At 35.0% G+C, this 13937-nt stretch overlaps 1 protein-coding gene across 2 annotated transcripts in view; it reads right to left on the bottom strand.

Annotated features, from left to right (window-relative positions):
* LOC142345707 (uncharacterized) overlaps positions 1 to 13937 on the bottom strand; it is a 577332-nt gene that overhangs the window by 26967 nt on the left and 536428 nt on the right. The gene's annotated exons all lie outside the window — the stretch shown is intronic.

Raw genomic sequence — 13937 nt, 5'->3', positions numbered from 1 at the left:
TTCTGTGTAACTGGAGTTTGTGGGACAATCAAAGGGAATAGTCAAAACTGAAGAAAATTTATATTCAATGAGGGAGAAGATGAGCAACCCTTAAATTTAGTTGAATTTATAAATATATACGAGCAAAGGCATAGTTAACCAAAAACCGTATTAAAAAAACTTTAAACTTGACTTGTCGCTGCCAATTATTTTGTGGCCAAATTTTCCAGCGGGTACTTTCATATGTTTGAGGATTATCTGGCTTACAGTCAAAACATTTTAAATGTTTAATAATAACCAGAACGCATATGAAATCGGATGCCAAACCAATTGAGGGAAAATCCTTTTTTTCTTTTTTTTTGCAACAAGTAAATTAAAATTATAACCATACGGTTAAATATACCTGAAACAAAAAATATTTCAAATCATTCAAACAATAATAATATAATATACATCAACAAATTTCTTAAAGAATCAAATTTTCTTTTGATTGTTTTCTTCCTAAAAATAAAAATAACTTTTAAAAGCTCCTACGTTACTATTCAAAGGAATTTTTTCATGTTGTGAGAGCAAGAAATCATTCAGCGTTTTCTTAAAAACGTTTTCATTTTTTGCCAACCGAAGCCAATGTGGTAATTTATTCCATTTTTCTACGCATTGACGAATAATCGAATTAATTCCAAAGCTGGTTTTGTCATTTTGTCTAATTTTGAATTGTTTTGTTCGAGTATATTGATGAAGACTCAGATACCCGTGAAAGTTTTAAGAATTTTCTGGCCTAGCGATACCATAATGAAATTTGAATAGCGACATTTTTTAGCTACTATTAGCTCAGCTGGTAGGGTCTTTGTCTGGATTAGCAGATCTCTCGCTTTGTCATACTTTTTGCGTAGAAAGCACACCTTTATACCCCAGTTAATCTGTCGGTTAGGGCGTTTTAGGTTTTTTGCAGATAAATTTTGAGAAAAGATTGCCGAAAATGATGTGTGAAAGCACAAGTGATTTTAGAAGAATTCGCGCATTCAGGGGAACTTGATGTCATATAAGGTAAATTGATCTTATAGCATGATCCATCTTTTTTTAAAGGTTTTATTCAGCTGCTCCTCGAATCTAAGATTCCTGTCAATTTGAATACCAAGATATCTGCAACTTTTTTGTGTTGTAAGAACTTGGTTTTTGTTTAAAATAAAAAAAAGATTAATTCGGTTTTTTTGTATTCAAAGTTAGTTTGTTCATCTCTAAATAATCTTCTGTTTTTTGTAAAAATTCCGTGACTTTTCCAGGTAAGCTACCTTTCTGTCCACAACAGACAATATTTGTGTCATCTGCGAATTGAATTACTTTTTCCGTTGTGCTTATTTTAGATGACAAAAGATATAAAAGAAAAATTAGTTGTCCTAAAACAGTTCCTTGTGGCACACAGTGATTCAAAATTTCAAAATCAGAGAATACGCCATTAAGTTTTACCTTTTGTCTGCAGTTGGCAAGAAATGAGAACAGTAATTTTTTCGCTTCCTGGGAAAACCATAAATTTAAATTTTTTAAAGGAAAATGTTATGCGAAATGGAATTAAACGCTTTTGCAAGATCTAGAAAAATAGCAACAGTTTCTTTGTTTTGATCTAAATTAGCCGAAACTGTTTCAACCAGTTCTAGAATTGCATCTGTTACAGACTTTTTTTTCTGAAATCCGAATTGCTCTTTGTTTATAATTTTATGCTCAGCAATGAACTCCATCATCTGATTCAGAAGGAGGCGCTCAAAAACTCGGAGTTACTGAAATTGGTCGATAATTTGTGCTATCTAATTTATCCCCTTTTTTGAAAATTGGTGTTACATAGGCTAATTTCATTTTAGTTGGGAAAATTTTCTCCTTAATGCACTCATTTAAGGCGAATTGTAGATGCACGCCTAAAGCTAATTTGCAAGACTTTATGAGTCGAATTCAGATTTCACCAGGTCCTGCTGCTTTGTTATCGTCCAGCGAGTCAATGACTGAATAAAATTCTTTTCTAGTCACAGTTCCGAATGTGAATTCAAGTATATTAGGTTTATCAGGGTATTTACAAGCAATATCCATGCCTTTGAAAACACCTAGATTAGCACTTGATCTATTCAGACAATTGACAATATTTTTTGGTTCCCTTGAAATTTCACCACTGTCTAATATGATTTCATCAACTCTGACAATTCCTTCATTCGGACTGGTCTTTTGTTTAATGAATTTCTATTGTTCCTTACTGGTTGGTAACTTTTGGAAGAAATTGATGCAAAAAATGTTGTGCGCCTCCCTTAGTCTCCTATTAACTAAGTTTCTTAAGCGCTTAAATTCTTTATACATCTCGCTGTCAGGAATTTTTTTCATTTATTGAACGAAAAATGTTTTTGTGCAATCAAATGTTTCAATTCTTGTGTTAACCAGGGCTTAGAACTCTTATAAGTTTCTCCCCTTTTTTAACACTCTGTATTGGTGCGTGTTTTTCAACAATTTTCTCAAAAATATCGAGGAATGAATCAAACATATCGTTGCCATTCTCAAATTGGAACATTCTACACCATTCAGCGAGGGCAAGATCTCTGTTAAAATAAGAGCGTGAGAAAAGTCGAAAATTTCTCATCGTTATTATGTTCTCACTCTCAGATTTCAAGGAGAGGTTTGATTCGAAAAAAAAACAAGAAAATGGTCGGAGTTAAAAGGGGTTGTTTTGACATTGTAGGCAATTATCTGATCTTTTGAAACGAAACAGTGATCAATAGGTGTAAATGTTTTATCAGTACCTCTGGTTGCATCCCTTAGGTTAACAATTTCTAATCCTGAATTTGACGCAAAAATTCCTAGTTTACTTTTTTCTGTCTTGTTCAGATAGTTCAAGTTGTAATCTCCCAGTAAATAACGTTATCGGTAACGCTATATGTTCCCGATAATTCGGTACTTAACTGATCAAGAAAATACTCACCAAGACGTTTGTTTGGGCAATAAGAAACGTTAACAAGTAATTTTTCAGTCATGGGTCAGTTATTTCAACCCAAATGGATTCAAAAAAACTCTCATCAACCGTTTCAACGCTTCATTGAATATCGGCGGTAAATTTTTGGGGACAAAAATACCTACTCTTCCGCCCTTTGAAGCCCCTATTTTGTCTGATCTACATTTCCTAAGGAAAGTATGCGATGCTGTTAAAAAGCTATTTTCAATATTACAATCAGTGTCCAACCAGGTTTCAGTTACATTAACAAACGTAATAATTGGAGCTGTTTGCAAAAAGTTTGCAAACTCTTCGAACTTGTTCTTCAAGCTTTGACAATTGATAAGGAAAAATAAAGGCGAGTGGCTTGTTCCTCTGTTTTTTAAGTAACTTCACTCAATCAAATTTTCCAGATGAGGCCCTGGGTTCAATTCAATATCTCCTGACAGCATGAGACGTACAAGTGAATAAAAAACTAACAGTTTTAGGAAGAAAACAAAAAGTATGAATCAACTGTTTTAAAAAAATAACAAACATTAGGTTTGTTGGAATAATACTTTCATCTGCGAATTGAATTACTCTTTCCGTTGTGCTTATTTTAGATGACAAATCGTTCAAATATAAAAGAAAAATGAGTTGTCCTAAAACAGTTCCTTGTGGCACACCGTGATTCAAAATTTCACAATCAGAGAATATGCCATTAAGTTTTACCTTTTGTCTGCAGTTGGCAAGAAATGAGAACAGTAATTTTTTCGCTTCCTGGGAAAAACCATAAATTTCAATTTTTTAAAGAAAAATGTTATGCGAAATGGAATTAAACGCTTTTGCAAGATCTAGAAAAATAGCAACAGTTTCTTTGTTTTGATCTAAATTAGCCGAAACTGTTTCAACCAGTTCTAGAATTGCATCTGTTACAGACTTTTTTTTCTGAAATCCGAGTTGCTCTTTGTTTATAATTTTATGCTCAGCAATGAACTCCATCATCTGATTCAGAAGGAGGCGCTCAAAAATTTTTGCACAACTCGGAGTTACTGAAATTGGTCGATAATGTGTGCTATCTAATTTATCCCCTTTTTTGAAAATTGGTGTTACATAGGCTAATTTCATTTTAGTTGGGAAAATTTTCTCCTTAATGCACTCATTTAAGGCGAATTGTAGATGTACGCCTAAAGCTAATTTGCAAGACTTTATGAGTCGAATTCAGATTCCACCAGGTCCTGCTGCTTTGTTGTCGTCCAGCGAGTCAATGACTGAATAAAGTTCTTTTCTAGTCACAGTTCCGAATGTGAATTCAGGTATATTAGGTTTATCAGGGTATTTACAAGAAATATCCATGCCTTTGAAAACACCTAGATTAGCACTTGATCTATTCAGACAATTGACAATATTTTTTGGTTCCCTTGAAATTTCACCACTGTCTAATATGATTTCATCAACTCTGACAATTCCTTCATTCGGACTGGTCTTTTGTTTAATGAATTTCTATTGTTCCTTACTGGTTGGTAACTTTTGGAAGAAATTGATGCAGAAAATGTTGTGCGCCTCCCTTAGTCTCCTATTAACTAAGTTTCTTAAGCGCTTAAATTCTTTATACATCTCGCTGTCAGGAATTTTTTTCATTTATTGAACGAAAAATGTTTTTGTGCAATCAAATGTTTCAATTCTTGTGTTAACCAGGGCTTAGAACTCTTATAAGTTTCACCCCTTTTTTAACACTCTGTATTGGTGCGTGTTTTTCAACAATTTTCTCAAAAATATCGAGGAATGAATCAAACATATCGTTGCCATTCTCAAATTTGAACATTCTACACCATTCAGCGAGGGCAAGATCTCTGTTAAAATAAGAGCGTGAGAAAAGTCGAAAATTTCTCATCGTTATTATGTTCTCACTCTCAGATTTCAAGGAGAGGTTTGATTCGAAAAAAAACAAGAAAATGGTCGGAGTTAAAAGGGGTTGTTTTGACATTGTAGGTAATTATCTGATCTTTTGAAACGAAACAGTGATCAATAGGTGTAAATGTTTTATCAGTACCTCTGGTTGCATCCCTTAGGTTAACAATTTCTAATCCTGAATTTGACGCAAAAATTCCTAGTTTACTTTTTTCTGTCTTGTTCAGATAGTTCAAGTTGTAATCTCCCAGTAAATAACGTTATCGGTAACGCTATATGTTCCCGATAATTCGGTACTTAACTGATCAAGAAAATACTCACCAAGACGTTTGTTTGGGCAATAAGAAACGTTAACAAGTAATTTTTCAGTCATGGGTCAGTTATTTCAACCCAAATGGATTCAAAAAAACTCTCATCAACCGTTTCAACGCTTCATTGAATATCGGCGGTAAATTTTTTGGGGACAAAAATACCTACTCTTCCGCCCTTTGAAGCCCCTATTTTGTCTGATCTACATTTCCTAAGGAAAGTATGCGATGCTGTTAAAAAGCTATTTTCAATATTACAATCAGTGTCCAACCAGGTTTCAGTTACATTAACAAACGTAATAATTGGAGCTGTTTGCAAAAAGTTTGCAAACTCTTCAAACTTGTTCTTCAAGCTTTGACAATTGATAAGGAAAAATAAAGGCGAGTGGCTTGTTCCTCTGTTTTTTAAGTAACTTCAATACTCAATCAAATTTTCCAGATGAGGCCCTGGGTTCAATTCAATGTCTCCTGACAGCATGAGACGTACAAGTGAATAAAAAACTAACAGTTTTAGGAAGAAAACAAAAACTATGAATCAACTGTTTTAAAAAAAATAACAAACATTAGGTTTGTTGGAATAAGACTTTTCAAATGTGCGCTTATGAATTTCAGTATGATTTTCTCTTCTTATAAGTATACTGAAAATAAAAATATCAAGAAAAGTAGCATTGTTCTATATTTCAACAAAACATCAGCCAAATTTGTAATGAGTTGGAGGTAAAAATGCTTGTTTTGGATGGAAACCAAAAAAATTGTTGTTATCATAGTGATCAAAATTTTTTCCAAAGTTTCGGTTGATAATTCTCGGTTTTATTTCAGTTTCTGACACAGTAAGCCCAAGATGCACGTAAAAATTCCGAATATTTCTGACAAGTTTTTGTATACCATGACTGACTGATGGGTGTACTCCATCATTGCTGATATCTTTCGTTTCCAGTATATTTTTCAAAAAACAACGTCAATATCAAAAACGCCACTCAACTCCGTTGCAACATTTTCTAACGCTTCATTATCTTTGTCTACGTTTTCGTTATTTTTGCTGCGACCAAAAAACCATCTTTATCTGGTGGAATTTTGCAAAGTGCAACTTTGAGTGTTGACAGTTTCTTTATTATTTCCGACGCAGTTTCCATTAAAATACTAGCTGTTTCAAAACCGCTATTTCCCGAATAAATTTTGTTATGTCCAGCATGTATAATAAGATTTTCAATCTTGTGATAACCGTTGTATTGCTTCAATATTTGATAAATCTTGAACTTTTGCTGAAGGATAGGAGTGTATGGCTGTACTTGGGCTCAGATCTTTTGCCAATTCAATTGGATATTCTAAACCCGGCAAACGCATAACCGTAAATGACCAATTGAGTAGCAAGTCTCTGAGCATCACAATCAAAGATTTGCCTGATTCTGAGGTCGACACCAGCGACGAGGGCCTCACCGGGCAAGACTCAAGAAGATACTGAACTTTCTTGGAGTTTCTGCGAAACTGACAAAGCTCCCGAGTTGGTCAGACCAATTCCGAAAAAAAAGCACAGACGGCTCCCCAGATTCGAGAAAATTGAAATAAGGTCTACGCAGTCATTATCGACATTCAAGACGTTGAAGAAGACCTAGAAAAGTCAGTGTACAAACTCAAGCACAGCAAGGAAGAGAAAGCTTCATTTTTCATTAGCCACGAATCGCCCAAAGAATACATGACTAAACAAAACTTTAAAACGAATTAAAAGCCAATTAGTCTAATTCTAAATTTAAAAATGAACAATTTCGCTATAATTCGCATCGTCAGGTTATCATCTTTACTCTATGCATTTTTTTGACCAAAATGGAAATGGATTATATCAACAATCATTACGATTAAAGTTTTTCGGTTCAACGAATTGATCCATTGTTTAAATCGATTTTTTGAACTTTCCAAAATCTATTTGACCCACACCCCTCTAAAGAAAACTATGCTCTGAAGCGAATTCGGTAACTTATCAGAGGTCCGGCACGCATCTGTTTGTCCCACACCTCACCGACACAAAGAAAATTAATCTTCGCTAAATTACTTGCTTTGTAAAAACGTCCGGCATCAATGACTTACAGAATGAGGTGGAAATGCTTCCTGTAAAACCTCACACAAAATGTTAGCAGAGCAAAACCTAACCTGTATCTATCCGGCAGAGCAAATCCTTAGCTCAAAAGTATCCACCGACAAACAGTCAATAACCGAATCAACCAAGACAATAAGAAACTAAGCACACCAAAGATAGCAGAACAAACGCAGCCAGGAATTGAACGTCTCTGATTAGCAAAACTGAGAACTGAATACTGACCCCTGTGAAACTCTAACTTGACTAGGATCTGTAACAATGTTGACAACCGCTGTCGCAAAAGTGGATAAACACCACAGGACTTGAACCACAATTTCAACTTTAGTAAGAAAACCACTGATGTGAAAGTGATGGACCTGTGGGAAAGTCCAGTAGAGGTAGCTAACTGGCCGGACTTAATACCATCAGTCCAAGAAAACCACACTGCACAAGATAATCCGCCTTTCTTTCACTTTTTCCCGCGATGAAGATGCTGCCAATCTTGGCTTCCTAACCCAGAGACCTCATGTCATTCACCATGGCTTGGATGCAGAAAGGACGCCGCACTACAACCAAGTTGTGGATAAGCAGTCACACAACTACAAATCTATCTAGTTTTATTATGATAAAAAAACAAATAAGTTATCAGTCAAAAACGGCAATAAGCGCCGGTATTCCGCCAAATTGACCTGCGAATTGCAGCTCTGTGCAACAGCTTCAACAACAACATCAGATGTCCTGACCCAACTTGTCTTCGAATCAGGAACTTGAAATTGCAACACCTTGCCGACGGTATGTGGTCAACTATGCCATTTCAACGCGATATCCGCCAACTTGCGTAAAATAAATCCTCAAAACTGCACATTACATTCAACGAATGGGGACTGATCACGCTTGAAAGGTTTACTGTCACGGTTAAGGGTTTACTACAAGAAAGTTTTAGTCAAAGTGTTAAAATGAAAAGAGCTAAGCTACGTAATGCGCCATAATTTTTCTCCTCGCATACAATGCATCTCCTGAATCAGAAAGAGACTAACCTCCGTAAGTTTTCAAAAAACTGGACACTTTTGCTCTCACTAAAACAAAGAGAACTTAATAAATCTATTAACGAGTCGATTGACTTGAACAAGCAAATTTTCAATGGAAAATTCAACCTTTCATGTTCTTCTAACTGTTTTAAACTGCTGAGAACACTTGGCTTCAGTAAGTCTTTACCTTCTGTTATGTCTTATAGCGGAGTTTCTCTGTCCTCTAGCTCTGAGATCGCAAATGGTTTTAATACTTTCTTTGTTTCCGTTTTTTCTCCCAAAATTAAATACGATGTTCCAGCTTCTTATGAATTTTTGCCAGAGTTGTGTATAAACAACGTAACGGTTTCAAAAACAGAGATTAGAATCTTATTATTGCGCAGTGATGATTCGTGCTCTATGGGCGCTGAAAATGTTCCCTCATTCGTTCTCCGTGAGTGTGAAACTTTTTTATCTCCAGCAGTTCAACATCTATTTTACTGGGTTACCAAAAATTGCCCCTGGGCTTCTTTATGGAAAATATCGTATATTACGCCCTTACATAAAACAGGACCACTGAAGTTGATTGAAAACTATCATCCAATAAGTATTTTATGTAAACTTTCGTTGGTATTTAAACGTATTTTGTTTGATTTCATTTGTCCAAAGGTGAAGTTTTTAATTTGCAAACAGCAACACGGATTCATGAAATTAAGGAGCACTGTAATTCAAAAGATTGATTACTTAGATATTATTTATAAACCTCAAGACAATAGCTCTCTTGCACTTTCAGTTTATTTTGACATTAGGAAGGCCTTTGACACTGCTCCTCATCACTTATTGCTGTCTAAACTTCATGTTCTTGGCTTCTGTCCTAGTTTTTTGGTACTTTTTGAGTCTTAGTTTTTGATCGCTTACAGTGCGTCAAAGTTAATGACACTTTCTCTCCTTTCTGGAATGTGACATCAGGTGTACCTCAAAGCAGTGTCCTCGGACCACTCCTTTTTCTGTTATTTATCAATGATATTTCAAATGTAATCTCACATGGATCGTATTTTTTGTACGCTGATGATTTGAAAATGTTTACATGCTGCGAGCCACAACTTATACAACAAGACCTTAATGCCTTACAGCAGTGGTCATATTCAAATTGCTTGAATTTTCATCGGTCTAAATGTAAAATTTTATCTTTCAATTTTGACCGTTCGCAAGTATTAAAACTTGGTGAAACAGCACTGGATTATATTGACTGTATTGAAGACCTAGGCTTCAACATATCGATCAATTTGAGCTGGTAACGTCATATTGATACAAAATAAGCTAAATGCAAAAAAATTTTCTATTTAATAAAGCAAGGAGGAAGCTTTTATTGTATCAAAGCCTCGTCCTCTCTATCCTTCTTTATGGCTGTTCTGTATGGCAGCCTTCCATAGCCTATACGCGCAAGCTGGAGAAATTTCAATCAAGAGTTTTCAGATGGATTTTTTCTGACCTCGATTATATTTCTAAACTTCAAAGTTTTTCTTTCTTACCAGTTTGCTAACAGAAGATTGAGTCGGACATGGTCCTGCTTTGGAAAAAGATCAATAAACAAGCGGAGGTTGAGAGTGAAATACAAAGTAGATTTTTCAACACAAGGTCATCGACTCTTGGATTGCTTAGAGTGCCTAAAACGCAGAAGTTTTGCTCTGAAGATAACTTTTTTGTCAGGGCCACCAGATGTGCAAATGAACTGCTAAAGCTAAATGTTATTAAATTCGATATGCCGCTGGGCATATTTCGTACTAAAGTACAAATTTTTCTAGTTGAAAAACTTACATATTTTAATATTGATATCTCTTGTTTTTATTTTGTTAAATGTTTTTGTAAAAATTGTCGCTCTAAATTTTTCCTGATGCCTGGACTAAATGATCTCCTCACTACTGTTTTGGAATTGAGTCTTTTACTATTACTACTACTACTACTACTACTACTACTACTACTACTACTACCACCACCACTAATACTACTACTACTACTACTACTACTACTACTACTACTACTACTACTACTACTACTACTACTACTACTACCACCACCACCACCACCACCACCACCACCACCACCACCACCACCACCACCACCACCACCACCACTACTACTACTACTACTACTACTACTACTACTACTACTACTACTACTACTACTACTACTACTACTACTACTACTACTACTACTACTACTACTACTACTACTACTACTACTACTACTACTACTATTACTACTACTACAAAGACTACTTTACGGTGATAGGACGATGACTCTATTACATAAACTGAAGCTTCCTGACTTGAAACTTGCAATTCCCGTTAATCCGACACTTCTCACAACCAATACGGATTATTTCTACAACAGCGAAAAAACCGACGCTTCATACATGCAAAACCGATGAAACCGACAATAACCGACAAATACCGGCGTTTCGTACGCCATTTTCTCGGTATTTCTTAGCTCCAGTCTTTTCATAAATTGAACGATCCAAAGTCTGGATCATAAACTTTTTCGGTCTTTCTGAGTCTTTTCATAAATGGAACGAGCCAAAGTCTGTATCATATCGCATTTTGGTATGTACGGGTCTTTTCATAAGAGTTCTTGAACGAGCACATGAACGCACCAAAATTTTGAACGAGGCAAAGTCTGGATCATAGGCAATTTTGGTCTGCCTGGGTATTTTCATAAGCAAAAATGGTCTGGATGGGTATTTTCATAGATCATTTTGAACGAGGACCTCAACCTGGGAATATTTGGGGCCATCGGTTAAAGTTCCTCTAGCGTCCATATCAACAGTAATTTTGACACCATTAACGTGTGTGTGGTCACGTCTTCTGATCCATTAATGAGTTTCCCAAAAATTAATTGTCTCTTTTGACCTCAAAATACTTGTTCATTCTTCTGTAATAAATGTAGCAACGGAAGAAGAGTTGATAACTCTGCGCCTCAATGAAATTCGTCGAAAGCGAGGTCAGGTTTCCCTGATCAGGTTTCCCTGACGTGGCGACTGACAAATTATTTTGTTATAGTTAGAGAGGAAAACAGCAAGCGGTCATGATCTGGCTTAACTTTTACACGTTTGAGACTTGAAACACTTTTACTCAATGATTTTTTTCGGCCGAGAAAGAAACGTTCCGTACATCATAGGAACTGAGCGTGAGCAATACTGGTAAAATAATTTCTAGGATTTATAATAGTTTTTAGAAGACTGGATTTTTATAATTGACAAAATGATTTTGGTTAGGAAATGACGCATACAAAAGTTTGTTCCAAAATTTTCTATATCTGACGAAGAGAGATGCTTTTTATCGTAAGTCTCACTAATTTTGCTTGTTTCTGGTAAAAAAAGAAAATGTTTCTGGGTTTCAAAATAAAAGTTTGGTCTTTTCTGTGCAAAAACTAATTATAAAAGTTGAGTGAAAGAGCTTTGTATTGGTTCAAAATTTTTGCTTAAAAAAACCTCAATTGAATTATGCTTCTGTTAATATTTCAACAACCAGGCCGCGTTGAGGTGTGTATGATAGCTCAACTTAATGAACTTTTCATTATTTTTTGAATATCAAATCTTGTTAATCTTTTGAAAATTAGTCAGTCCTAACAAAGAATTTTAAAAACCTCTAAATTTGAGCAAAAATTGAGCTAATTTTGATTGATTCTGGCAATCTCTCTTGTTTACTGTTACATACCTATAGGTTCTTCATAGCACAATAAAGCTCACCTGATGCAAAAACGTGACATTTCATTACCTTTAAAATATGTGTAGAAACAACAGCCAATCGTTGGGTTTGTCTTTGAAAATTTCAAAGAGTTGTTGATTTAGGTGAAGAAATTGCCGAACTTCATGAAAAACTTTTGTTAACAACTTTTTGAACAAGAGGAGTTAAAAAGTGTATTATAGCTCAATTGGTAGCCATGACAATGTACTTTCAGAGATTTGTAGAAACAGGGGCCAATATTTGGACTTTTACAAGAAATTTTTATAGAATTGTTGAATTTGATGAAGTAAATATGGAATTTCATGAAAAACGTTTACTTTTAACATTTTGAAAGAGACTATGTTAATTGTGCATGAGTACTCATATTGTAGCCTCGGCAGCTTTCTTTTAGAGTTTGTGCAGAAATAGACGTCAATCTTTTGACTTGTTCAAGAAATTTTTAGAGAATTATTGAACTAGGTGAAGAAATTGACGAATTTTACGAAAAATCTTGTTAACAACTTTCTGAAAAAGACAAGCTAAAAAATGTATGATAGCTAATTTTATGGCCATTGCATTCTACTTTTGGAACATTGTTAGTTTGTGAAGAAATAGACGCCAATTATTTGACTGTACAAGCAATTTTCAAGAAACGGTTGAATTAGGTGAAGAAATTGTCGAATTTCATGAAAAACCTTTGGTAATAACTCTTTGAGATGGACGAGTTGGAAAGTTTATGATAGCTCATTTTGTAGCCGTAACAATGTACTTTTAGAGTTTGTTTAGAAACAGACGCCAATTTTTTTTCTTGTACAAAATATTCTAAAAAATTGTTGAATGAGGTGAAAAAATTGTAGAACTTCATGAAAAACATTTGGTAATAACTTAGAAATTGTATGATAGCTAATTTGATTGCTGCGATAATGTACTTTCAGAATATATATAGTTAGATTTTTCATTTAACTGATTTCTATTTAACTTTTCAAAAGATCTGTCGATTTAGCGGCGAAAACTGGTAATTTTTGTTGAACTCTGACTAAGTTTTCCCCAAAAATGCGCACAACATACAATTTTTAGTACCATAAGGAACTAAAACTCACGCTTCCAGTGACCATATAAATATATTTTTAAAGTAAAGCTAAGCAAGCAAATGGGAGAGCAAGGTAGAGACCAATTTCAGGTTCAATTTTGGCAAATTTCTCATGTTTTCAAAGTTGTTCAGCTTAATAACTTTTTCGATAAAAATCCGTTTTAAAAGAATTTTCTTATCAGTGTCTTGCTCATTTAATGCTCTTTACGACTATACACGGGTTCAAAAGTTTCGATCCAGATTCATGGCTCAATTTTCGAATTTCCCATGTTTCACTAAAAGCAAGCCAATTTCAGCCAGAATGACAAAAATCGAGTTTTTATATATTCATTTTTTAAAAATTTTTTTCACCTTAGAATGAAGCCCCACTTCAGGCTGATTTCAAAAAATATTCATTTTTTAAATTTGGTTCATTAGTCTTCAAGATATAAGACTTTTTCGGACGCGTACCAGGCCTCCGGTCACGTAATCATCGGTCACCTTAATTGCAAATGTGTTTTCTTTTTTTAATCTGTTCCCGTTCGAAGTTCGAAAAACCACTTTCTCAGGTAGATTCTATATGATCCTCGCTTTCCAATTATATGTTTTTCAAATTTTAAATAAAAAAAAGCTCGCTTCATATTTGATCACTTTAAAGCAGGTTTTGAAAATTCCGTTTGGTGTGTTCCCTCACGGTAACGCGAGATACTCAACGTGAGGCAACACAGATGAAGACACCGGCACCTGCTTCCTGTGCCTGAACTTGCCTGAATAGAGCATTTGAAATTGCGCAAGCTATACGAAAGTTTCAAAAGCTCAATCAACTGCGTTTTGCGATTTCCACCCGGGAGGAACGGAGAGATCGGGTCACGCCCCGAGCCTGTGACAGAGCGGTTCACTTCCCAATTCAGTTACCGAACGAG

This window comes from Convolutriloba macropyga, chromosome 9 (genome assembly GCF_964194025.1).
Source record: "Convolutriloba macropyga chromosome 9, txConMacr16.3, whole genome shotgun sequence".
Lineage (NCBI taxonomy): Eukaryota > Metazoa > Xenacoelomorpha > Acoela > Convolutidae > Convolutriloba > Convolutriloba macropyga.
The sequence above is the reverse complement of the archived record's forward strand: the minus strand, read 5'-3'. Positions and strand labels throughout refer to the sequence as shown.